The sequence below is a fragment of the Mandrillus leucophaeus genome, unplaced genomic scaffold, assembly GCF_000951045.1.
Source record: "Mandrillus leucophaeus isolate KB7577 unplaced genomic scaffold, Mleu.le_1.0 Scaffold208, whole genome shotgun sequence".
Classification (NCBI taxonomy): domain Eukaryota; kingdom Metazoa; phylum Chordata; class Mammalia; order Primates; family Cercopithecidae; genus Mandrillus; species Mandrillus leucophaeus.
The window spans coordinates 2,414,372-2,416,841 of record NW_012102121.1 but is presented as its reverse complement, the minus strand read 5'-3'; positions in this window follow the sequence as shown (position 1 = coordinate 2,416,841).

Here is a 2,470-nt window from a genome sequence, read left to right as displayed (position 1 = left end):
TTTGTCCTCACTGGTTCCTGGGATTCTCCCAGGACAAGTTGACAAGTTCCTGCAAATTTCCCAGCACCTACACTCTTGCTCTTGGAGCACATCCTGTACTTTCCTGTCTAAACAATGTTAGGATTGAACTCGAAATATGGGCCTGGAGACTCTGAGGTCTGGTCAGGGTGGGTCCTGAGGAGAAAAGGCATGCCCTTTGACAGAGAGTTATTATCTAATGGAAGGGAAGGTTGGATCCTTCATGGTTTACAGGGGAAGGGGGAATTATTTTCTGCCACCAAGGAAGATTCAGGGGGATTTGAAGGTACAGAGTTCTCAGCTTTGTTCATCTCTGCTCAAATGTCACCATTCCAAGTTTCAGAGTCCTATGCCTTCCCAACAGTGCCTTTATTCTAGCATAAGGGCATCATCACTCAGACATGAATCCAAGACACTTGGGTCTTGGATCTGATCCTCAGCCATATCTGTCATGTGGCCACATATAATAAACATTCCTTAAGACTTCCATTTGAGTTAGAAGTTCATGGTCTAACCTTTTTTTTATATATAGAGTCTCGCTCTGTTGCCAGGTTGGAGTGCAATGGCATGATCTCTGCACACCGCAACTTCTGTCTCCCAGGTTAAAGCAATTCTCCTGCCTCAGCCTCCCGAGTAGCTGGGATTACAGGCGCCCACCAGCATGCCTGGCTAATTTTTCTATTTTTAGTAGAGACAGGGTTTCGCCATGTTGGTCAAGCTGGTCTCAAACTCCTGACCTCAAGTGATCTGCCCCCCTCAGCCTCCCAGAATGTTGGGATTACAGGCGTGAGCCACTGTGCCTGGCCTAACCTTATCTTTTGTATTGGAATTTTACTAGCACAATCAGAAATGGCCAGTGAGGTTCTGGCCTCAATATAGTACTATAGTAACAATATAGTAATCACCATTTACAATCATCATTTGTGGCCATAGTAAGTAAGTGCCTCAGGTACTTTATCTCCTAATGTCTTAACTTCCAACGTTTCATCCATGCCTCACGAGTGATAGTCTAAGTGACTGTGATGCTTCTACATGCTCCAGATTACTTGTGTCCTCTTTTCCCAAGCACAGAGACCATCCATGCCCTCATCAAGGGCAAGCCAATCCTAGAATTGCATTTTGGGAATCTATGTCCTGGTACTACCAATTATATCAGTGAGAACCCTGGCAGGAAACATAGCACACTCCAAGGATACAGGGAAAACCATGTTTCCCTACTCTCTACTCCCTCTCACCACTCAATACTTCTGTGACCTCTGGTTATTCATAAGTGTGTGGGATTTTTCTCCCCACCGAGAAATTCTCTGCAGACAGTTCCTCAGTGGACACCAGATGGGTGTCCTCTAATTCAATTCAATTCTGACATCATTTACCTGGAGGTAGCATCAGACCCCACAAGTTGAGGGTTCAGTTCCACAAGACTGCCCCCCTACTTCAGATACCAATTGCAAGCACAGATTTTGGCCTATGCTTCTGAGTGACCCGATATAAATAGGGGTTTCCACAACCCACCTGGGGTTCAATTAATTTGCTAAAGCAGCTTACAGAAGTCAGGGAAACATTTACTTATGCTTACCCATTTATTATAAAGGATATTAGAAAGGACAGATAAACAGCCAGATGAAAGGGATGCATAGAGTGAGGTATGGGAAAAAAAAAAAGGTGTGGACCTTCCATGCCCTCTCTGGGCACCCTCCTCCAGAACCTCCATGTTTTCAGCTATCCAGAAGCCCCTACGCCAACTTAATCCTTTCGGGTTTTTAATGGAAGTATCAGTACATAGGTATGATTGATTACATCATCAGCCATTGGTTTATCAACTCAAGCTTCAACCCCTCTTCCCCTACCCAGAAGTGGGCAGTGGGTGGGACTCCCCACCACTAGAGAATGTTAGAGAATGTTCCAACTCTCTAACCATGTGGCTGGTTCTTCTGCTGACCAGCTCCTATCCAGAGGCTGTCTAGAGGCCTCCAGCCACCAGTTATCTCATTAGCATACAAAAGACACAATCTATCCCAAGATTCCAAGGATTTCAGGAGCTATATGTCAGAAAAGGAAGATGAAGACCAGATATATATTTCACAATATCACATACACTCAAAAAAATTTAATTGGAAAGATTTTAATAAAAGGACAATTTAAGAGATTGGGTCAATATTAAGGAACCAACATGGGATGATAAGCTGTTGGGGTCTAGCAATGGGGAGAAGCCATTACCATACAAAGGCTTGAAGGGGCAAGAGGAGGGAACAGTGTTTCCAAAGCCTGTCATCCCAGCACTTTGGGAGGCTGAGGTGAGTGGATCACCTGAGGTCAGAAATTTGAGACGAGACCAGCCAACATGGTGAAACCGCATCTCTATTAAAAATACAAAAATTAGGCCAGGCACAGTGGCTCACGCCTGTAATCCCTGCACTTTGGGAGGCCAAGGCGGGTGGATCACCTGAGGTCA